Here is a 25,000-nt window from a genome sequence, read left to right on the forward strand (position 1 = left end):
CTTGTAACAACTGGTATTGTTAAACGACTTTTGTAGGCGTGATCTAAACTTGATGGTTGTCTGTCCATTAATAACTCGTGGCAATAACTTATGTTCTACATGTGTACACACATGGAAACATCTGCCTACATCAGCGTACACCATTATCCTCTCAGTCTGAATGCCATCGTATCCGGCTGACGGATGTGTGTGTGTGTGTGTGTGTGTGTGTGTGTGTGTGTGTAGCATCTGCTGACAGCTTGTCAGCGTTATTCAGTATTTTGCGATCTGTACAGATCCCTCGGTGTCTGCATTTTTTTTTCAGGAGAAATTGATTCATTCTCTTTTCGTATGACGTATTACTGCTCAGTGGAGCATAACGGTTGTGTGCTTCATCATATGCAGATAACTATTGCTCTGCAAATCTATGGTCTTTACCGATCACCATTCCCATATGTTTTTTATTCCTAATAATGGCTTACTGAGCCATTACTATTACTTGTTCATTTGTTTCTCACCGAAATGAATCATTTTATATTAGTCTACACTGAGATCTGTCCATCTCCCTCAACACAGACGAACATGCCATCAATCTCTCTAACTCCCTCTGGATGCTACGGTCGTCTGTGGTCTGGCGGGGCCTTACTTCCCGATAGCGTCACATCGGCACATTCTGAAGTTCCGGCAGACGGAGTCTCGTCCGCAGGTCACTACCACAGGTCATGTAAACCTGGGTTCTGCAACGGAGACTCACACGACCCCGGCCACACGTCACACTGTGCCAGGAATGTGCCACCTTTTAATGCCCGGCCCATGGCTCATGATGTACACCTTTCTAACCCTCATTGCTCTCACGCCTGCTCTCTCCTGATATTTCCACGTTCTCGTTAACTCCTCAAACCTTTACACTGTGTCTCATTCTTTTCTCTCGTATAACCATTCCAGCTCTCGCGGTGCAGGGTCTGTCTGCGTCAAAGCAGTCCCTCAACCACGCGCAGGTTCGCTTCCCGACACCGTGGGGCTTTCATGTTACTCTTCGATATACATATCTACATGATGAGCAAGACTCGGCACGGGTCCAGACGCGTACATTATCAGGAAACACTGAGGCGAACCATGCGGGCCATAACCAGACCCAGCAGGGAGGACACAGGGAAGACCTTGCTGGAGGACCACATGCAGGTGAAGGATGACAGGAGGACGGGGCGTGCGGACCTCCTGGCCAGAGTGAGGAAATAAAAGGTCAGGAAAGATCGGCTTGATGGCTGGGAGAAGCGAAGAGGTGGGAGTTTGGTGGGAGGATCCAGGGTGGTGGACTCGCCTGACTGGATGGTGGAAGATAAGGCAGGTCGGCGGAGCCTCAGAGGCGAGGAGATAACGTGTGACCAGTAACATGGAGGTCAGATAGGGTGGGAGGGCGGTCGTGATGCCCAGATACGCTGAGTGAACTACTTATTCCACATCATCTAGCAAGGACAGAAAATGGACAGTGTTACATATCTCCGGGATGATCCCGCGTACTGTCAGACATCTCGTCGTGATGTACATGGAAACCCCCGGTCACACGAGACATCACCTCCTGCTCTTCATCTATTTTCTCCTCATTCCATCTCTTTGTTTCTTTATCTATACATCATTTTGAGCCTAGCGTCTCCTTGATCTGACCTCCTCTCCTCTTTCCTACACGTCACTCATCCACCAACCAACTCCTCCATTACAGACTCGACATAGTGTGTGTTGTAGCAGTGTGGTTCCCGATGCTTGCAATTCAGCCTTCCACCAGCCTGTCTCTGAAGAGGTCGTTTCGGTCATCATAGTTCCCCTCGTTGCCTCGTCTCGTGTCCGTGTGGTTGTGATGGTTAGCCTACAGCACTTCCTCAAGTGGTCGCCTTCCCCTTAGCAAAGTTCCTTGGGAACGTTCACATTCCAGACGACTGGCCCAAGACGCGACCCCGCACTGACTGTATCCGTGTCTCTGACCAGCGGCTTCACTAAAGTGTTTCTGGCTCATTCATGGATGAAAATCCTGTACGTCCAGAAGGATCTCGTCCCTGCAGTGTTCTTCACACCCGTGTGGCCCCCAGGATGTGTCAGTCTGATCCTCTGAACCTGATCCTTTCCTTCAAGTTGCTTGTGTGTGTGTGTGTGTGTGTGTGTGTGTGTGTATGTGTCGGGTCGTGAGCATCGTGTGTACAGTACTGTGAGAGCAGGTCCCTCCGCTGCTGATCACACCATCACTTCCTGCTTCTCCTGAGTCAATATTTTGTGTTCTGTCCGCCACACAGCAGCCAGGTGTGCACACACTTCATAACATGTCTCATGTTTCGTGTCTCGCGTATCAATTAAGAGGTTAAAGAAATAACACATTTGTTCTATACCTCTGGTGAACACCATACAGAACTTGGTAATGAATAGTGGATGGTTCTGTTGGTCGTTGTGGTGATGACGATGCCAGACGACCTTACTGGAGGATTGGGTCGTTTGCTATCCTGACATAAACATCAGGTACACAACACGTCATGATAACTGATACACAAACGTCAACATATACAAGAAGGGTAACCAACAAGTGATGCAAGAAAAGTAATCAATGATAGACGTGAAGAAAGTAATCAACAAGAGACGCAAGAAAAGTAATCAATAATGACCATGAAGAAAGTAATCAACAAGAGACGAAAGAAAAGTAATCAGGAGACACACAAAAAGGTAATCACCCAGCGAAAAAAAGAGTAATCAGCAAGACACGGAAAATAAGGGTGAAGTGACACCAGAAAAGTAATCACGGAGTCACATAAGAAAGGTAATCAAGACAAAAAAAAAAAGTAACCTAAAACCAGACAGTGTGAGGAGGGAGGGGGGGAGGAGGGAGGGGTGGGGGGGGACAACTAGAGGGAGGGGAGGAACTGAATGACAACCTCAAGGCTACGCAGGCAGGCGGGGGGGCGTTGCGGTCTGGAGCCACAAATTCACAACATATTTGTATGTTGGAGTAGTGGTGAACGGCAAAGTCATGCATGTGGTGGTGCCTGGGCGTGGTGGAGGAGGAGCAGCTCCGCCACCACACGGCCCGGGAGGCTATCACTGCGTAACAAGCCGCCGGGGCGTGCGTACGTGCGTACGTATGTGTGAAGTACGGGGCTGGCAGGGACTGGAGGGGGGGGGGGGTGAAGTGCAGGGCTAGCAGGGCTGGAGGGGGGGGGGGAGTACGGGGCTGCAGTAGGCAGGGAGGAGGCACAATGTGGAGGGCAAGGCCAGACATGGCCACAGTGGGGATGATAACTACAGGACAGGACAAGGAAGGGCAGTACGGGGCGAGCTGATGGGGAGAACTACTGGGTGGCGGAGCAGGAGGGTGGAGGAGGGTGGGCCAGAAGGTGGGGGGACCAGAAGGTGGGGGGACCAGAAGGTGGGGGGACAAGAAGGTGGGGGGACCAGAAGGTGGGGGAAAAGAAGAGGAAATGTATGAGGCAAGGACAGCAGGGCAGAGACCTGAGAGTGGGGCAAGGGTAAGAGAATTATGGAGCGAGCGAGAACATGATATAGAGTGGGGCAGGAAGAGGGCAAATATGTGGCGGGGCAAGGGGGGGAACTATGGGGTGGGGCAAGGGGGAGGAGAAGTATGGGGTGGGGCAAAGGGAGGGGGGACTATGGGGTGGGGCAAGGGGGAGGCAGTATGGGGAGGAACGAGGGTGAGGCAGTATGGGGAGGAACGAGGGGGAGGCAGTATGGGGAGGAGCAAGGTGGAGGCAGTATGGGGAGGAGCAAGGTGGAGGCAGTATGGGGAGGAGCAAGGGGGAGGCAGTATGGGGAGGAACAAGGGGAGGCAGTATGGGGAGGAACAAGGGGGAGGCAGTATGGGGGAGAACGAGGGGGAGGCAGTATGGGGAGGAACAAGGGGGAGGCAGTATGGGGAGGAACAAGGGGGAGGCAGTATGGGGAGGAGCAAGGGGGAGGCAGTATGGGGAGGAGCAAGGGGGAGGCAGTATGGGGAGGAGCAAGGGGGAGGCAGTATGGGGCGAGGTGATGGGAAGAACTACTGGGCAGCGGAGCAGGAGGTGCGGGGGACTGGGGGGGGGACTGGGGGGAAGAAGAGGAAATGTATGAGGCAAGGAGAGCGGGGCAGAGACCTGAGAGTGGGGCAAGGGTAAGAGAATTATGGGAGAAGCAAGAGCTTGATAGAGTGGGGCAGGAAGAGGGCAAATATGTGGCGGGGCAAGTATGGGGTAAGGCAAGGGGAGGAGAGGCTATGGGGTGGGGCAAGGGGGAAAAGTATGGGGTGGGGCAAGAGAGAGGAGAGCTCTGGGGTGGGGCAAGGGGGAGGAGAACTATGGGGCGGGGCAAGGGAGGAGATGAAGGGGGTCAGGTCAAGGTGGACGAGCGATGGATAGAGTGGAGTGATGGAGGGAGGACCTGGTGGATGGCGGGACCATCCACACAGTGGAGCAACGTCCACTTTGGTACAGCCACATGGAGCTACCATAGTATGGTACACTCATGGTGCAGGTAGAGGGAGTGTGGTACACTGGTGGTGCAGGTACAGGGAGTGGTACACTGGTGGTGCAGGTACAGGGAGTGGTACGCTGGTGGTGCAGGTACAGAGTGGTACACTGGTGGTGCAGGTACAGAGAGTGGTACACTGGTGGTGCAGGTACAGGGAGTGGTACACTGGTGGTGCAGGTACAGAGTGGTACACTGGTGGTGCAGGTACAGGAGTGGTACACTGGTGGTGCAGGTACAGGGAGTGGTACACTGGTGGTGCAGGTACAGGGAGTGGTACACTGGTGGTGCAGGTACAGGGAGTGGTACACTGGTGGTGCAGGTACAGAGGAGTGGTACACTGGTGGTGCAGGTACAGGGAGTGGTACACTGGTGGTGCAGGTACAGGGAGTGGTACACTGGTGGTGCAGGTACAGGGAGTGGTACACTGGTGGTGCAGGTACAGAGTGGTACACTGGTGGTGCAGGTACAGAGAGTGGTACACTGGTGGTGCAGGTACAGGGAGTGGTACACTGGTGGTGCAGGTACAGGAGTGGTACACTGGTGGTGCAGGTACAGGGAGTGGTACACTGGTGGTGCAGGTACAAGGTAGAGAGGAGGAGCAAAGAGGTGTGGCATGGGAGGAGTTACAGGGGGTGGTAGAGGGGAGGAGTTACAGGGGGTGGTAGAGGGGAGGAGTTACAGGGGGTGGTAGAGGGGAGGAATTAGAAATATTGGGTGTGGCAGGTGGGGAGTACTGGGGGTGGTGTAGGGTGGGGAGTACTGGAGGTGTTGCGGGGTGGGGAGGAAGATCCAGGAGTTGTGTGGGGCGGGCAGAAGTAAATGAGTGGTGTGCCGGGGAGAAATACAAAGAATGGCCAGGTGGGGAGGAACTACGAGGAATGGTGGGGCGAGGAGGAATTATTGGGAGTACTGGGGCGAGGAGCAGGTACAAGGAGTGGCGAGATGGGTAGAAAGTGGTACCGAGAGCGATGGGGCTGGGAGGAAGTTTCGGGAGTGGTGGGTGGGGAGAAGTACAGGGAGTGGTGGGGTGGGAAGAAATAGTGGGAGTGGCGGGTGGGGAGAAGTACAGGCGGTGGAGGGGTGGGGAGAAGTACAGGGAGTGAAGGGGTGGGAAGTACAAAGAGGGCGGAGTAAGGAGGAAGTGTAGGGAGAAGTGAGGTGGGGAGAAACACAGGGATTAGCTTGGGGAAGAGGACGTACCCGGAGTGGTGGAGCGGGGAGAAGCACAGGGAGTGGTGGGGTGAGAATGAGGCACAGGCAGTGGATTGGTGAGGGACGAAGTCTCGGGAATGGCAGGATGGGGAGGAGGTATGGAGAAGTGTGGGGAGGAACTCCGGGGAGTAGTGTGGGTGGGGAGGGTATCGACCCGGCCGCCCCACACGAAGTAGAGCAATCAGACGTCAACAAGTTTTTACAACGACGGCAAAAAAGGGAAATTCTAACCTTACTGAATACCAAACACTTTATGCTGGCAGCACGTGCATACCTCGTGCAGCATAGCTATGCTGGCAGCACGTACGTCCCTCGTGCAGCATAGCTATGCTGGCAGCACGTGCGTCCCTCGTGCAGCATAGCTATGCTGGCAGGATGTGTGTCTGTCGTTCAGCACAGCTATGATGGCAACATGTTTGTGTGCCGTACAGCACAGCTACACACCCCAACATGAGTGTTTCCTGTGCAGAACGACTTAGCTTCCAGCACGTGTCTGCCGTACAACATAGCTATACTCATAGCAAGTTTGACGTTCAACGTGTCAATGCCGTACAGCATAGCTATACTCTAAACACGTATGATTACCTTTCAACAAAGTTAAACACCCATCACGTGTCAGCCGTACAACAGAGCTATTTTCTCAGCACATGTGTCTACCACTTAACATAGCTCTACACTCAACAGTTGTAGAACATAGCTGTACACCCCACGGCGTTTTGTGTCTCTCGTCAAACATAGCCATCACTCCCCCCTCCAGCACGTGTCTCCCTCGTACAACACAGCTGTATACGCCCCAGCAGCCTACCTTTCACCTGGGAGCCTGGCAGCCCACCCACCCCTACCTGGCAGACTTTCTCGCCCTCACACACATTCCTGCAAGTCTTCCAGTGAAGGCGACGTCATCATGGCGTTATACTGGATGCAACATGGCCGCTTCCTCATGGCTCTCACCTCATACGCTCTTTCCCCCATATGGTAAAGAGCGCCTCAAAAGCACGGAATCCAAAGTCAACAAGGGGTTTGATCAGGGGCTGTGGACGCGCCCTGGGGTAAACAAACATGAGACATAATGGGATATTGCCACAACCCGAGACTATGGCAACCTGCCTGGTCAGGAGCGATTCTGTGGACGCGTCTATCAATCCCTCACAACATCCGTTCCCTTAACTGATTATTATTGATGTTATGAATGTTGAGGGTCAAGGACATGCTTAGGGGAAAGTGTGGGTACCATCACCAGAGCCATGTTGGGGAAGTGTGGGTACCATTACCAGAGCCATGTTGGGGAAGTGTGGGCACCATTACCAGAGCCATGTTGGGGAAGTGTGGGCACCATCACCAGAGCCATGTTGGGGAAGTGTGGGTACCATCACCAGAGCCATGTTGGGGAAGTGTGGGCACCATTACCAGAGCCATGTTGGGGAAGTGTGGGCACCATCACCAGAGCCATGTTGGGGAAGTGTGGGTACCATCACCAGAGCCATGTTGGGGAAGTGTGGGCACCATTACCAGAGCCATGTTGGGGAAGTGTGGGTACCATCACCAGAGCCATGTTGGGGAAGTGTGGGTACCATCACCAGGGCCATGTTGGGGAAGTGTGGGCACCATTACCAGAGCCATGCTGGGGAAGTGTGGGTACCATTACCAGAGCCATGTTGGGGAAGTGTGGGTACCATTACCAGAGCCATGTTGGGGAAGTGTGGGTACCATCACCAGAGCCATGTTGGGGAAGTGTGGGTACCATCACCAGAGCCATGTTGGGGAAGAGTGGGCACCATCACCAGAGCCATGTTGGGGAAGTGTGGGTACCATCACCAGAGCCATGTTGGGGAAGTGTGGGTACCATTACCAGAGCCATGTTGGGGAAGTGTGGGTACCATTACCAGAGCCATGTTGGGGAAGTGTGGGTACCATTACCAGAGCCATGTTGGGGAAGTGTGGGTACCATTACCAGAGCCATTTTGGGGAAGTGTGGCAGGCCATTACCACCAGAGCCATGTTGGGGAAGTGTGTGCACCATTACCAGAGCCATGTTGGGGAAGTGTGGGCACCATTACCAGAGCCATGTTGGGGAAGTGTGGGCACCATTACCAGAGCCATGTTGGGGAAGTGTGGGCACCATTACCAAAGCCATGTTGGGGAAGTGTGGGCAACGTTACCAGAGCCATGTTGGGGAAGTGTGGGTACCATTACCAGAGCCATTTTGGGGAAGTGTGGCAGGCCATTACCACCAGAGCCATGTTGGGGAAGTGTGGGCACCATTACCAGAGCCATGTTGGGGAAGTGTGGGCACCATTACCAGAGCCATGTTGGGGAAGTGTGGGCACCATTACCAGAGCCATGTTGGGGAAGTGTGGGCACCATTACCAGAGCCATGTTGGGGAAGTGTGGGCACCATTACCAGGGCCATGTTGGGGAAGTGTGGGCAACATTACCAGAGCCATGTTGGGGAAGTGTGGGCACCATTACCAGAGCCATGTTGGGGAAGTGTGGGTACCATTACCAGAGCCATGTTGGGGAAGTGTGGGCACCATTACCAGAGCCATGTTGGGGAAGTGTGGGCACCATTACCAGAGCCATGTTGGGGAAGTGTGGGCACCATTACCAGAGCCATGTTGGGGAAGTGTGGGTACCATTACCAGAGCCATGTTGGGGAAGTGTGGGCACCATTACCAGAGCCATGTTGGGGAAGTGTGTGCACCATTACCAGAGCCATGTTGGGGAAGTGTGGGTACCATTACCAGAGCCATGTTGGGGAAGTGTGGGCACCATTACCAGAGCCATGTTGGGGAAGTGTGGGCACCATTACCAGAGCCATGTTGGGGAAGTGTGGGCACCATTACCAGGGCCATGTTGGGGAAGTGTGGGTACCATTACCAGAGCCATGTTGGGGAAGTGTGGGTACCATCACCAGAGCCATGTTGGGGAAGTGTGGGCACCATTACCAGAGCCATGTTGGGGAAGTGTGGGCACCATTACCAGAGCCATGTTGGGGAAGTGTGGGCAACATTACCAGAGCCATGTTGGGGAAGTGTGGGTACCATCACCAGAGCCATGTTGGGGAAGTGTGGGCAACATTACCAGAGCCATGTTGGGGAAGTGTGGGCACCATTACCAGAGCCATGTTGGGGAAGTGTGGGCAACATTACCAGAGCCATGTTGGGGAAGTGTGGGTACCATCACCAGAGCCATGTTGGGGAAGTGTGGGCAACATTACCAGAGCCATGTTGGGGAAGTGTGGGCACCATTACCAGAGCCATGTTGGGGAAGTGTGGGCAACATTACCAGAGCCATGTTGGGGAAGTGTGGGTACCATCACCAGAGCCATGTTGGGGAAGTGTGGGCACCATTACCAGGGCCATGTTGGGGAAGTGTGGGTGCCATTACCAGAGCCATGTTGGGGAAGTGTGGGTACCATTACCAGAGCCATGTTGGGGAAGTGTGGGCACCATCACCAGAGCCATGTTGGGGAAGTGTGGCAGGTCATTACCGCCAGAGCCATGTTCAGGAGACACAGAGCGGATCTCCTACTATAAGACCAGCTACTGTGGTTGTTCTCCTGTGTTGAAGCCAGGCAGCGAGGGTGATGGATGATCCCGGCAGTTGTGATTAAGGGTAAGGGTGCCCCACCAGTGTGATCAAGGGTAAGGTGCCCCACCAGTGTGATCAAGGGTAAGGGTGCGCCACCAGTGTGATCAAGGGTAAGGGTGCCGCCACCAGTGAGGTCAAAGGGTAAGGGTGGCCCCACCAGGGTGATCAAGGGTAGGGTGCCCCACCAGTGTGATCAAGGGTAAGGGTGCCCCACCAGTGTGATCAAGGGTAAGGGTGCCCCACCAGTGTGATCAAGGGTAAGGGTGCCCCACCAGTGTGATCAAGGGTAAGGGTGCCCCACCAGTGTGATCAAGGGTAAGGGTGCCCCACCAGTGTGATCAAGGGTAAGGGTGCCCCACCAGTGTGATCAAGGGTAAGGGTGCCCCACCAGTGTGATCAAGGGTAAGGGTGCCCCACCAGTGTGATCAAGGGTAAGGGTGCCCCACCAGTGTGATCAAGGGTAAGGGTGCCCCACCAGTGTGATCAAGGGTAAGGGTGCCCCACCAGTGTGATCAAGGGTAAGAGTGCCCCACCAGTGTGATCAAGGGTAAGGGTGCCCCACCAGTGTGATCAAGGGTAAGGGTGCCCCACCAGTGTGATCAAGGGTAAGGGTGCCCCACCAGTGTGATCAAGGGTAAGGGTGCCCCACCAGTGTGATCAAGGGTAAGAGTGCCCCACCAGTGTGATCAAGGGTAAGAGTGCCCCACCAGTGTGATCAAGGGTAAGGGTGCCCCACCAGTGTGATCAAGGGTAAGGGTGCCCCACCAGTGTGATCAAGGGTAAGGGTGCCCCACCAGTGTGATCAAGGGTAAGGGTGCCCCACCAGTGTGATCAAGGGTAAGGGTGCCCCACCAGTGTGATCAAGGGTAAGAGTGCCCCACCAGTGTGATCAAGGGTAAGGGTGCCCCACCAGTGTGATCAAGGGTAAGGGTGCCCCACCAGTGTGATCAAGGGTAAGGGTGCCCCACCAGTGTGATCAAGGGTAAGGGTGCCCCACCAGTGTGATCAAGGGTAAGGGTGCCCCACCAGTGTGATCAAGGGTAAGGGTGCCCCACCAGTGTGATCAAGGGTAAGGGTGCCCCACCAGTGTGATCAAGGGTAAGGGTGCCCCACCAGTGTGATCAAGGGTAAGGGTGCCCCACCAGTGTGATCAAGGGTAAGGGTGCCCCACCAGTGTGATCAAGGGTAAGGGTGCCCCACCAGTGTGATCAAGGGTAAGGGTGCCCCACCAGTGTGATCAAGGGTAAGGGTGCCCCACCAGTGTGATCAAGGGTAAGGGTGCCCCACCAGTGTGATCAAGGGTAAGGGTGCCCCACCAGTGTGAACGAATGTCACGTGTGCCCCCGTCAGTGTGACTGTAAGACCTGCAGTGTGAGGGCACACTACCCCATTGTGATCATAAACCATTAATGGTGGTGCACCTATCCCTCGTCCCTTGGTCATCTCCAGCACCAGGCTGTGGTCTAGGGACAGGAAGGTCTTCGTCAGGATAGCTGCTTCCTGAAGCAGGCGGGGGGTCCTCGGCTGGCCTAGTACAATAATATCTTGCAAGATGGAACGAGGTCAGCCATCAGAAATTCCAATCTCAGTCGCATCTGCTGATGTGAGCAGGAGGGCCATGATTCAGGTAACGCTGATATTACCGCTGAAGGAAATGTGATCAAGCTACTGACCACATGCTATAACGTGTCACACGTTCCTCACGTCCGTTCATCTCCCAACCCTATTACTGACGCATTATCTCGAGCCAAGAGCTTGTGACAACTTACGAATGTGACGCAAGCCTTGCACGTCCGGAGGCGGACGCAAGTGCAACGTGAGGATTGAGTTCCTCACTTCCCGATACCGTCATTAACCAGAGATTGAGCAGTGAGGCAGCAGAGGACCCTCGTCACAGTGGTGTGAGGGAGGCACAGAGGGAGCGGCAGCCCCAGGCACAAAGTAACATATAAATCTGAGAAAAATGCTCGAACAATAGAGTCATTATCAATATAAAACCTTCCAAATAACTCTTGTTTGAGAATTAGGCTCAGGAAACCTCTAAATTAATGCATCACAGAAGATGGCTTCGTTAAGGATCACATAGGTATACATATACGACCTACGGTGGTTCAAATCAACACAGAAGTATACGAAGGTGTGGTGCAAGACAGAGCAACACCACGGCAGACTTTAACATTACTACCCTGACGAGCAGTCTGGAACGCTAGGCTACCACTAGGATGGTCCCCTCGTCAACTGATCCTAACTGTACAATTATACGTTTCCATGAAATTCATAGAAAAAAAAATGGAAATGTCCAGATCGTGTGGGATAATACCAGAAGGATATGTTGAGGGAGGTGAGTGTGGCGGTGACACCTCCTTGTGGTGCAGGTGTGGTGACTGAGCCAGCCACGCTCCTCCCCTCCCTCACGCTCCTCACTCCAGCAAGAACTGGCAACCTCGCCATTTGTTATTGTTGACGGATGCCAAGATCACTGTGTTGATAGTGTTGCAGATAACTGTATGTATACACGGGTTTTTTGTCCCCCGCAACGACAACACATTTTACACATTCTTTGCTGCATCTTCTCTAACATAACAGTCATTCCCGTAACAGTAATAATAAAGTACAACAGTAAATGAGTTTACGACAGAGGTCTGTTATAATGGTGTGGAGACACTAAGTGGAAGGTAGCTGCTGGTGTTCCCATGGCCATCAGACAACACAAGACTTACCTATTCCAGAATATAGCACTATACTCCCCCCCTGGGAACGCCTCCACGAGCAATGTGGGGCGGCGAACACCCGACCTGACGAAGCAAAATGGCCGAGAATTCGGTTCAAAATCCTGTACACTCCAGTAAGGCCGCTTGGTCGGCCAGTGACCTTACGGGGGACCACACCCACACACGCCCACACCATGACCCACTTACACACTAACCACGCCCACTCACCCACCCTCCGCCCACAACAGTACGCCCAGATACACATCTTCCTCAACTAAGACATTATTAAATAAAACAACAGACAGACAGACAGACGGACGGACGGACGGAGGTACTGATGTAGAAAGTGGCTGGCCTGATGATGTGAGTCACACACACACACACACACACACCACGTCCACTCCAGCAGAGCCTGACACGTGCACACCACTGTTACCATTATCTGTAGCACCTGCTGTACACACACCAGGTGTACCAACACTGTGTGGCACCTGCTGTACACACACCAGGTGTACCAACACTGTGTGGCACCTGCAGTATACACACATCAGGTGTACCAACACTGTGTGGCACCTGCTGTACACACACCAGGTGTACCAACACTGTGTGGCACCTGCTGTACACACACCAGGTGTACTAACACTGTGTGGCACCTACAATATACACACCCAGGTGTACCAACACTGTGTGGCACCTGCTGTACACACACCAGGTGTACCAACACTGTGTGAAACCTGCAGTACATACACCAAGTGTACCAACACTGTGTGGCACCTGCAGTATACACACACCAGGTGAACCAACACTGTGTGGCACCTGCTGTACACACACCAGGTGTACCAACACTGTGTGGCACCTGCTGTACACACACCAGGTGTAACAACACTGTGTGAAACCTGCAGTACACACACCAGGTGTACCAACACTGTGTGGCACCTGCAGTATACACACACCAGGTGTACCAACACTGTGTGGCACCTGCTGAACACGCACCAGGTGTACCAGCACTGTGTGGCACCTGCTGTACACACACCAGGTGTACCAACACCGTGTGGCACCAGCTGTAAACACACCAGGTGTAACAACACTGTGTTACCTGGTCCACACATGCACCATCTGTATCAACACTATGTGGCACCAGGTCTACACACATTAGGCGTATCAACACACTGTGTGGCACCAGGTCTACACACACTAGGTGTATCAACACTATGTGCTTCTCTCCAGTAATGATACCAGATGTATTAACATAACAAGCACGAGTACAGTACTATAAAGGCCACCTGCCCACCTCACCATGATGCTCTCTCTCTCTCTCTCTCTCTCTCTCTCTCTCTCTCTCTCTCTCTCTCTCTCTCTCTCTCTCTCTCTCTCTCTCTCTCTCTCTCAGACCAGAGCACAGCAGGACTCATCAAGACGCTGCCGGAAATATCTCCGGTGCTCAACTCAACACCAGCTGACACGAGACAACACTTGCTTGTACAACATCTGCAGTGGCACTAGCACCAGCTGTTGTACCACACACTAACACCAGCTGTTGTACCACACACTAGCACCAGCTGTTGTACCCCACACTAGCACCAGCTGTTGTACTCCACACTAGCACCAGGCGTTATACCCCGCATTAGCACCAGCTGTTGCACCATATACCTGCCACAGCTGTTACATCCATACCTACATCAGCTGTTATACCTCACACCTGCCTAAGTTATGGAATCATACACTTACCTCAACAGGCTGTACCACACACCTGCATCAGCTCCTCCACATCTGTCCTCGTTATTGTGCCACACAACTGCATTAACAGTTGTACCACACACCAACTGTGGCACTCCACATCTGCACCAGCTGCTGTTCCTCAAACCTGCAAAACAGTTATTGTACCATCAGGTGTGGATCATTTCTCCATACTCATGTCCATGTCCCCACGCCCATGATCACGTCCACTTCCCCACACCCATTTCCCCACACCAATGTCCACGTCCCCACACTCATGCCTACGTCCTTACACCCATGTCCACGCCCCCACATCTATGCCCAAGCACCCACATCCATGTCCAAGCCCCCATAAGCATGTCCATGCCCCCACATCCATGTCCACGACCCCACAACTACGTCCACGCCCTCACAAGCATGTCCACACCCCCACAAGCATGTCCATGCCCCCGCCCCTACATCCATGTTCACGCCCACACCTCCATGTCCACACCCCCACAACTACGTCCACGCCCTCACAACCATGTCCACACCCCCACAAGCATGTCCATGCCCCTGCCCCCACATCCATGTTCATGCCCCCACCTCCATGTCCACACCCCCACAACCATGCCTAAGACTCCACACCGTAATCAAACGTTACATGTAAATAACACTCATGTTACAGATAGTGACACAGTAACGGAAGATAAGGAGAATGAATAAGAACTGAGCCTACGTCATAACACTTACGTCACACTAGGATTACACATGTCCACTGACCAGCACCAGTACACAGTCATGACACAGTCTCACCTGGAACTCATGATGTTAAGGTCGGTAATGATCAGCCGAGCACGGCGACCAACACAGTCCTTTCCTTCAGTACTGTGACCTTAGCCAGTTGACCCTACCACAGTAGCACCACAGTTACATCCCCCCATCCCCCCCATAACACCACGCTATCACCCTCCACCCCCACGGTGACTCCCCTGGAGTACAAACGTAACCTTTGACCTCAACCTTAGAAGGGTCAGGTCAAAGAGCAAGCCATCGTACCCAGATGTGCCCTCAGGCTCGAGCACGGTAGTCAGCAGAGCCTGAGTGTAGCAGCAGAGAACCTGTCAGTGTTGACCTTAATACCACTATCCTTGACCTTCAGCGCTGCCTACTGACGGAGGTGGAGCGTGCCACACTGCTTGACCCACACCTGACGCTGACACCCGCCACTGTCTCTGGGGGTTAGCAGAGCCAGCCGCCCCAGATCTCTGGGTGACACCGGCTTCCCTCAACTGTACCTCCCCAACATACCGTACTGCCTCAACACCACTACTTCATCATCGCTATCATAACTTGCTTAATAACTGAGATAATCAGGATCAGGATCAAGTGTCATCATAATGGTGTTACATCTTCACTGTTAGCCATGCTGAAGACTGGAGGGGTGCTGGAGACGGGAGAGGTGGAGGTGGTGGTGACAGGTGAGGTGGTGGTGACAGGTGGAGTGGTGGTGACAGGTGGAGGTGGTGGTGACAGGTGGAGGTGGTGGTGACAGGTGGAGGTGGTGGTGACAGGTGGAGGTGGTGGTGACAGGTGGAGGTGGTGGTGACAGGTGGAGGTGGTGGTGACAGGTGGAGGTGGTGGTGACAGGTAGGGTGTAAGAGGCTGTCTGCGCCAGTCGTCTCACTCCTGTATCCGTCGTCATGACTCGGAGGAGACTGGTTGGCCTCGACACGACTCCCATTTTTTCTTTTCTTTGTCTCTTGGATAATCGCGAGGGTTCCCGCGCACCGGCGCTCTGGCCACCACACACACACACACACACACACACACACACACACACACACACACACACACACACACGTTAGTCTGCCAAACGATGGGTCCAGAGAGTCCATGTTGAGGATCTGCTGGAAGGTTACTGGAATGTCTGTGATGATGTTGACGGTTCCAGCATGTTGCTCCGGTGACACCCACCTGCCGAGGGAAGACCCAGCGGTGACCACGGGTTAACGAGCCGTCCCAAGTCTTGTAGTTACCGTAACCACAACCAGGTATGCTGAGCACACCAGAAGACCAGGTGTGTGGCAGTCAGCTGGCCTGCCTGAGTGGCCAGGTGTGTGGAAGTCAGCTGGCTCACCTAAGTGGTCAGGTGTGTGGCTACGGGTGGCCGGCCCCCAACAGGGGGCGGCAGGGCCGGAGGGAGGGTGGCGTGCCCCGGGGCTGTGGTGGAGGCGTCCGCCAGCCACGGTGTAAGACACATGTTAGAAGGTGGAAGTGCGTGGGGTGGCGGCCGCCACACCTCGGCCCTGACCTGCTTGTGTCGCGCCCCGACACCCACCCGCCCCGCTACACCCCGACCGACCGACCGACACCTACACAGCTCTTATACTACTTCCTTTTATCTAACATTTGCCTCTCTGGCATGACCTACACCCAACCTCACACACTCATCATACACGCACCTCCGTCGCGATCACCAGCACCTATGCTGCAACACCCACCCACCCACCCACCCCAAACTGAGCCCACGCTCCTTGTCTTCCATCAACATCCATTCTAATGACGGTCTCGACTTCACACCCACCTACAACTGCTCACACTTACAACCACCTACACTTACCTAAGTCCCTCCTTCTTACACACAGCTACGCACACCTAATCAGACCCATCTCCAAACATCTACACGCACTGACTGACTATCCCTCTCACACTTATCTACCATGACTCCATCGTCGGGTACACCTGTCTACACCTACTCCTGCCCCTCGTTCACGTATCTACACCTACTCTCTACCCACCTAACCCACTCCAGGCTCCTCTCACACTCATCTCCACCACACTACTCCCACCTCACAATCACGTTCATCTACATAAACTCCAGTTGTGCTCTTAAACCACTTTACAACCGCGCCCCCCCCCCCCTTCCTTAGTCATCCCACGCCCACCTACACCCAACCCCACCCTTCCATACACACCAGCGACACCCACCAACCTCACACTTCCATGACATCTACACCCACCATCACCCACCCTACTCGTACTGCCATTAACTCTCATTCATACCCGTGTATTAGATCAGCGTAAATCAGTTTTCTAATTCACACACACACACACACACACACAAATATATATATATATATATATATATATATATATATATATATATATATATCTGGGGATAGGGGAGAGAGAATACTTCCCACCTATTCCCTGCGTGTCGTAACAGGCGACTAGAAGGGGAGGGAGCTGGGGGCTGGAAATCCTCTCCTCCAGTTTTTCCTTTTCAAAAGAAGGAATAGAGAAGGGGGCCAAGTGGGGATTTTCCCTCTTACGCTCTGCTTAACACTACCTCGCTAACACAAACACACCTGCAGATATACACACATACTAACTACACGCACAGCCAAGCCACACACGTTGTCCCTCTTCATGTCGAGCATGGCATGAAGACCTGACATGACCTGACACGACTCATCCTCACCGTCAGTGTGGTGCGGCGCCACACAACCTGCCACCGCTTGTGGTAGGACCCAGTCCCACCTGCCCTCCTGTGCCTCAGCATAACACCTCCTTGTGACCATCCACGTACAGCAACCGAGGCAGCGTCTGTACCACAGTCCCTGAGACGCATGTTTCCACTGAAAGCAAATGTTTTCATAACGCTGGGACGCAGATGTTCCTGCGTAGAAAGCACAGGTCTTCCCCCACCGTGTTCTAACGCCGGGGTGAGGAGTGTTAACATAAGGTGTGGTCGTCTGAGCCACATGAGCCGTCCCTGAGTGATCCATCTCATGTATAAACATCAGCCACAGTAGCTGCTGCTGATGACGTCATGACCAGTTATCTTCAAACGTGACGTACTACAGAAGTTCCACCGTGCAGCAGACACCCCGTGCTGGCCGTACAGCAGACCCCCCGTGCTGGCCATGCAGCAGACCCCCCGTGCTGGCCGTGCAGCAGACCCCCCGTGCTGGCTGTGCAGCAGACCCCCCGTGCTGGCTGTGCAGCAGACCCCCCGTGCTGGCCGTGCAGCAGACCCCCCGTGCTGGCTGTGCAGCAGACCCCCCGTGCTGGCTGTGCAGCAGACCCCCCCGTGCTGGCTGTGCAGCAGACCCCCCGTGCTGGCCATGCAGCAGACCCCCCGTGCTGGCTGTGCAGCAGACCCCCCGTGCTGGCTGTGCAGCAGACCCCCCGTGCTGGCCGTGCAGCCGACCCCCCGTGCCGGCCGTGCAGCAGTCCCCCCCGTGCTGGCCGTGCAGCAGACCCCCCGTGCTGGCCGTGCTGGCCGTGCAGCAGACCCCCGTGCTGGCCGTGCAGCAGACCCCCCGTGCTGGCCGTGCAGCAGACCCCCCGTGCTGGCCGTGCAGCAGACCCCCCGTGCTGGCTGTGCAGCAGACCCCCCGTGCTGGCTGTGCAGCAGACCCCCCGTGCTGGCTGTGCAGCAGACCCCCCGTGCTGGCTGTGCAGCAGACCCCCCGTGCTGGCTGTGCAGCAGACCCCCCGTGCTGGCTGTGCAGCAGACCCCCCGTGCTGGCTGTGCAGCAGACCCCCCGTGCTGGCCGTGCAGCAGACCCCCCGTGCTGGCCGTGCAGCAGACCCGCCGTGCTGGCCGTGCAGCAGACCCCCCGTGCTGGCCGTGCAGCAGACCCCCCGTGCTGGCCGTGCAGCAGACCCGCCGTGCTGGCCGTGCAGCAGACCCCCCGTGCTGGCTGTGCAGCAGACCCCCCGTGCTGGCCGTGCAGCAGACCCCCCGTGCTGGCCGTGCAGCAGACCCCCCGTGCTGGCTGTGCAGCAGACCCCCCGTGCTGGCTGTGCAGCAGACCCCCCGTGCTGGCTGTGCAGCAGACCCCCCGTGCTGGCTGTGCAGCAGACCCCTCGTGCTGGCTGTGCAGCAGACCCCCTGTGCTGGCTGTGCAGCAGACCCCCCGTGCTGGCTGTGCAGCAGACCCCCCGTGCTGGCTGTGCAGCAGACCCCCCGTGCTGGCCGTGCAGCAGACACCCCGTGCTGGCCGTGCAGCAGACCCGCCGTGCTGGCCGTGCAGCAGACCCCCCGTGCTGGCCGTGCAGCAGACCCCCCGTGCTGGCTGTGCAGCAGACCCCCCGTGCTGGCCGTGCAGCAGACCCCCCGTGCTGGCCGTGCAGCAGACCCCCCGTGCTGGCTGTGCAGCAGACCCCCCGTGCTGGCCGTGCAGCAGACCCCCCGTGCTGGCCGTGCAGCAGACCCCCCGTGCTGGCTGTGCAGCAGACCCCCCCCCCCCCCCCTACTCCGTGAATGGCGGTGAGACCTTATCAGTGAGGCAGGTGGGTTGACCCCTACAAGATGAGCACACGAGCCCTTGGCTGTGATGTCCTGGCCTTTGACCCTGAGCCTTAAGGTCAAAGGGCGGGCCATTATCCACAGGGGAGGTAAGGTCGCTCTCAGGAGGTTAAGGGCTGGACGTGTGATGCACAGTTGGCCTTGACCACCTCACGATCTGTGTGGCAGATGCACGCCTGGCAGTGTTAGCCTCACCCCACTCTGCTGTGCCACACACCTCCCTGGCACACACCTCCCTGCCACACATCTCCTTGCCACACGTTCTGCCACACGTTCTGCCACACAGCTCCCTGCCACACAGCTTCCGGCCACACAGCTCCCTGCCACACGTTCTGCCACACAGCTCCCTGCCATACATCTCCCTGTCAAACGTTCTGCCACACAGCTCCCTGCCACACAGCTCCCTGCCACACGTTCTGCCACACAGCTCCCTGCCACACAGCTCCCTGCCACACGTTCTGCCACACAGCTCCCTGCCACACGTTCTGCCACACAGCTCCCTGCCACACGTTCTGCCACACAGCTCCCTGCCACACGTTCTGCCACACAGCTCCCTGCCACACGTTCTGCCACACAGCTCCCTGCCACACGTTCTGACACACAGCTCCCTGCCACACGTTCTGACACACAGCTCCCGACTTCCGAGGCTGGAGGAACACCCAGGCCGGACCCCAGCTACAGGAGAGCCACAGAGGCCGGGCCCACCACCCTGGCGTTAACAACCCCGGGGCTCCAACAGTCAGCGCCATCCCTGAGCAATAACAACCCCTAATAACCAAGGTAGCGTCACGTCCGTACAACAACAACCATCTTGAACATGTGTCGCTGTGAGGTGGACTCCCCCCCCCACACATCCCCCCCCCCGCCCAGCCATACATCCCAGACTTTCTCCCACACCCCCCCCCCCCCCACCCTACCAGCCCCGGCTGCTTCATCACAACCAACTTTTCACATGTTTGATGACGGCGTGGTTGTGTTCACGCCAGCTGACATACCCGCCTACCCACGTCTCATCATTATCACACATCGTCTACCATCCCACCTTACTACACCTCACAACCCTCACTTGTGATCATCACCACACCTCACAACCCTCACTTGTTATCACCACCACACCTCACAACCCTCACTTGTGATCATCACCACACCTCACAACCCTCACTTGTGATCATCACCACACCTCACAACCCTCACTTGTGATCACCACCACACTTCACAACCCTCACTTGTGATCATCACCACACCTCACAACCCTCACTTGTGATCATCACCACACCTCACAACCCTCACTTGTGATCATCACCACACCTCACAACCCTCACTTGTGATCATCACCACACCTCACAACCCTCACTTGTGATCATCACCACACCTCACAACCCTCACTTGTGATCACCACCACACCTCACAACCCTCACTTGTGATCATCACCACACCTCACAACCCTCACTTGTTATCACCACCACACTTCACAACCCTCACTTGTGATCACCACCACACCTCACAACCCTCACTTGTTATCACCACCACACTTCACAACCCTCACTTGTGATCATCACCACACCTCACAACCCTCACTTGTGATCATCACCACACCTCACAACCCTCACTTGTGATCATCACCACACCTCACAACCCTCACTTGTTATCACCACCACACCTCACAACCCTCACTTGTGATCATCACCACACCTCACAACCCTCACTTGTGATCATCACCACACCTCACAACCCTCACTTGTGATCATCACCACACCTCACAACCCTCACTTGTGATCATCACCACACCTCACAACCCTCACTTGTGATCATCACCACACCTCACAACCCTCACTTGTGATCACCACCACACCTCACAACCCTCACTTGTGATCACCACCACACCTCACAACCCTCACTTGTTATCACCACTACACCTCACAACCCTCACTTGTGATCACCACCACACCTCACAACCCTCACTTGTGATCATCACCACACCTCACAACCCTCACTTGTGATCACCACCACACCTCACAACCCTCACTTGTGATCATCACCACACCTCACAACCCTCACTTGTGATCATCACCACACCTCACAACCCTCACTTGTGATCATCACCACACCTCACAACCCTCACTTGTGATCATCACCACACCTCACAACCCTCACTTGTGATCATCACCACACCTCACAACCCTCACTTGTGATCATCACCACACCTCACAACCCTCACTTGTGATCATCACCACACCTCACAACCCTCACTTGTGATCATCACCACACCTCACAACCCTCACTTGTGATCATCACCACACCTCACAACCCTCACTTGTGATCATCACCACACCTCACAACCCTCACTTGTGATCATCACCACACCTCACAACCCTCACTTGTGATCATCACCACACCTCACAACCCTCACTTGTGATCATCACCACACCTCACAACCCTCACTTGTGATCATCACCACACCTCACAACCCTCACTTGTGATCATCACCACACCTCACAACCCTCACTTGTGATCATCACCACACCTCACAACCCTTACTTGTGATCATCACCACACCTCACAACCCTCACTTGTGATCATCACCACACCTCACAACCCTCACTTGTGATCATCACCACACCTCACAACCCTCACTTGTGATCATCACCACACCTCACAACCCTCACTTGTGATCATCACCACACCTCACAACCCTCACTTGTGATCATCACCACACCTCACAACCCTCACTTGTGATCATCACCACACCTCACAACCCTCACTTGTGATCATCACCACACCTCACAACCCTCACTTGTGATCATCACCACACCTCACAACGCTCACTTGTGATCATCACCACACCTCACAACCCTCACTTGTGATCATCACCACACCTCACAACCCTCACTTGTGATCATCACCACACCTCACAACCCTCACTTGTTATCATCACCACACCTCACAACCCTCACTTGTGATCATCACCACACCTCACAACCCTCACTTGTTATCACCACCACAGCTTACTTTCGCCTCTAGCCACAACCACAGCTTTCTCTCCTCACTTGTCATCATCACTTAAGCCCACTTCACACGCTGGGCTGCACCATGACATGAACCATCTCATCTTATTGTATATTAACCATTGTATCTTCTACATTGATCAATATTAACCATTGTATCTTCTACATTGATCAATATTAACATTGTATCTTCTACATTGATCAATATCAACCATTGTATCTTCTACATTGATCAACATTAACATTGTATCTTCTACATTGATCAAATCAACCATTGTATCTTCTACATTGATCAATATTATCATTGTATCTTCTACATTGATCAATATCAACCACTGTATCTTCTACATTGATCAATATTAACCATTGTATCTTCTACATTGATCAATATTAACCATTGTATCTTCTACATTGATCAATATCAACCACTGTATCTTCTACACTGATCAATATTAACCATTGTATCTTTTACATTGATCAATATTAACCATTGTATCTCCTACATTGATTAATATTAACCACTGTATCACCTACATTGATCAGTAGTAACCATTGTATCTCTACACTGATCAATATTAACCACTGTATCACCTACATTGATCAATATTAACCATTGCATCTCCTACACTGATCAACAGTAACCATTGTATCTCCTACAATGATCAATATCAACCACTGTATCTCCTGCACTAATCAATATCAACCATTGTATCTCCTACATTGATCAATAATAACCATTGTATCTCCTACACTGATCAATATTAACCATTGTATCTCCTACACTGATCAATATTAACCATTGTATATCCTACACTGATCATTAACTTTTGTATCTTCTGCAGTGATCAATATTAACCATTGTATCTCCTACATTGATCAATTTTAACCGTTGTATCTCCTACACTGATCAATATTAACCATTGTATCTCCTACACTGATCAACATTAACCATTGTATATCCTACACTGATCATTAACTTTTGTATCTTCTACATTGATCAATATCAACCATTGTATCTCCTACAATGATCAATATCAACCATTGTATCTCCTACACTGATCAATATTAACCATTGTATATCCTACACTGATCATTAACTTTTGTATCTTCTACATTGATCAATATTAACCATTGTATCTCCTACATTGATCAATATTAACCACTGTATCTCCTACACTGATCAATATTAACCATTGTATCTCCTACACTGATCAACATTAACCATTGTATATCCTACACTGATCATTAACTTTTGTATCTTCTACATTGATCAATATCAACCATTGTATCTCCTACAATGATCAATATCAACCATTGTATCTCCTACACTGATCAATATTAACCATTGTATATCCTACACTGATCATTAACTTTTGTATCTTCTACATTGATCAATATTAACCATTGTATCTCCTACATTGATCAATATTAACCACTGTATCTCCTACACTGATCAATATTAACCATTGTATCTCCTACACTGATCAATATTAACCATTGTATATCCTACACTGATCATTAACTTTTGTATCTTCTACATTGATCAATATTAACCATTGTATCTCCTACATTGATCAATATTAACCATTGTATCTCCTACATAGATCAATATTAACCATTGTATCTCCTACATTGATCAGATGTGATCATTATCACCAGCCCAGCCATCGTTAACTCATTTGTTTCCTTCAGATGATATATTTCCCTCGACAACACACACACATAACATCATGCTACTCATCAGCATATCTTGTTTCTACTGTCTTACATTTGTTACTTGTTATCTTACTTAGCACCTCCCGCTTGCTTAATCCTATACTCTAACTATATTACTAATATCACTTGCTTATCTTTCCAACCATTCCTTTGTTCCACCATATAAACCTCACTCATCACTACCTTACTACAACCTGCTATGTTAACTTCCGACTTTCCCTCTATCTTCCGTCTATCTTATCGTCTCACTATCTCCTTCCCGCTATCTTACTACCATTCTTCCGCTATCTTATCAAAGGTTTCACCCAGTCTTATCAACCCTGGCCATCTAGTTATCATTTCTTTGGTTCTCTACTTCCTCCTGTTATCTCACCCATACTCTCCTTGTTATCGCATCCTCCATCATCTCCCCCACACCCCCACAATTTCAGTCCCTCACAACTCTCATTATCTCTCTCCTCCTACCTCCCTACCACAATCTTACTCACTATCTCTCTACCACTATCTTACTACCTCCCTACCACTACCTTACTACCTCCCTACCACTATCTTACTCACTATCTCTCTACCACTATCTTACTACCTCCCTACCACTATCTTACTACCTCCCTACCACTACCTTACTACCTCCCTACCACTATCTTACTACCTCCCTACCACTATCTTACTACCTCCCTACCACTATCTTACTACCTCCCTACCACAATCTTACTACCTCCCTACCACAATCTTACCACCTCCCTACCACAATCTTACTCTCTACTACCATCTCTCACCTTCCTACCACTATCTTACTACTCCCCCACCACCACTATCTTCTTCCCTCTCCCCACCTCCCCCGGCCCCACCATCTGTAAGAGTAAAAGGTAAAATGAAAGAGAAAAAGCTGTGTGGGTGGGTGGGTGGGTGGGCAGCCCCTATGTGGGACGGTGAAACCTGAAGAAGGCGACGACGAAGGGGTGAACGAACCTAACAAGGGGTGAATGAATCCACACAGGCGAGGTGTGGGGTGAATGAACCACCTGGATGCACCACCAAGTTTCTAACCACCCCCCACCACCTCCCCCCCGCACCCCCCCGTGGGGAGACTACAACTTGCAAGTGTTGTTCTGGGGTGTTTATGGCCTCCCCTGGTGGTGGTGTGGCTATGTCATGCTCGACACCTGTCATGTGTCACGTGCCCCCCCTGGCTCCCCCCTCCCCTCCCCCCCAACCACCACCAAGTGTACTACACACGACTCACAGCTACACAGATTCCAACACGTGTAGCT

The 25,000-nt window shown here is 53.0% G+C and overlaps 2 protein-coding genes across 6 annotated transcripts in view; one reads left to right on the forward strand and one right to left on the reverse strand.

Moving 5' to 3' along the window:
* The window catches only part of LOC139752192 (uncharacterized), a 277,547-nt gene that overhangs the window by 185,130 nt on the left and 67,417 nt on the right, over positions 1 to 25,000 (reverse strand). For both annotated transcript variants that reach the window (XM_071668174.1, XM_071668175.1), the window contains exon 2: positions 13,722 to 13,857. The gene's annotated coding sequence lies outside the window, so the exon portion shown is untranslated. The remainder of the gene's footprint in view (positions 1 to 13,721; positions 13,858 to 25,000) is intronic.
* The window catches only part of LOC139752190 (uncharacterized), a 102,738-nt gene that overhangs the window by 32,638 nt on the left and 45,100 nt on the right, over positions 1 to 25,000 (forward strand). The window lies entirely within an intron of this gene.

This window comes from Panulirus ornatus, chromosome 12 (genome assembly GCF_036320965.1).
Source record: "Panulirus ornatus isolate Po-2019 chromosome 12, ASM3632096v1, whole genome shotgun sequence".
NCBI classification, from domain to species: domain Eukaryota; kingdom Metazoa; phylum Arthropoda; class Malacostraca; order Decapoda; family Palinuridae; genus Panulirus; species Panulirus ornatus.